Source organism: Camelina sativa, unplaced genomic scaffold (assembly GCF_000633955.1).
Source record: "Camelina sativa cultivar DH55 unplaced genomic scaffold, Cs unpScaffold08298, whole genome shotgun sequence".
In the NCBI taxonomy this organism is placed as follows: domain Eukaryota; kingdom Viridiplantae; phylum Streptophyta; class Magnoliopsida; order Brassicales; family Brassicaceae; genus Camelina; species Camelina sativa.
In genome coordinates this window covers 1-437 of record NW_010929364.1, presented here as the reverse complement: position 1 = coordinate 437, position 437 = coordinate 1, and the positions used below count along the sequence as shown (strand labels likewise).

The window sequence follows — 437 nt, the reverse complement described above, 5'->3', positions numbered from 1 at the left end:
TTGCTTGATCAAATCATATATCACAAGTATCATATGTTTTCTTTTTAATTGCTACTATTTGTTTTAAGTTAGGTTTATTTTTATTTGATTTTAGTCAAGAGACAAGCTTCTTAGAGCATTTCGAGCAATGAATGCTGCAGATGTTGCTGATCAAGTTCTCCGTCAAGTTGATAAATTGATCAGGAATAATGAGCGTGCTGCACGTGAAAATTTTTCTGGCAAGGTAAATGTTTTGTTTTCATTTTTTCTTTTCTACTCTTCTATAGCTTTACATCAGCTTTTTGATCACTTTGACCAGTAACGTCTCATGATAAACCTACTTTTCAGAATAACCAGTCGATTAATCATCAAAACTCTTGGGATATGTCAAAGAAACGAATAATGCCCCAGGGTGAAGATGATAAAATCAATGGAGAGGTCGCTCCGAAGCGCTTTCG

General features: G+C 34.6%; 1 long non-coding RNA gene across 1 annotated transcript; it reads left to right on the top strand.

Annotated features, from left to right (window-relative positions):
* Positions 1 to 98: 98 nt before the first annotated feature.
* On the top strand, positions 99 to 391 carry LOC104775063. Its single transcript, XR_765673.1, has 2 exons — positions 99 to 223; positions 328 to 391. It is a non-coding gene; the product is annotated as an uncharacterized LOC104775063 (long non-coding RNA).
* The last annotated feature ends 46 nt before the right edge of the window (positions 392 to 437 follow it).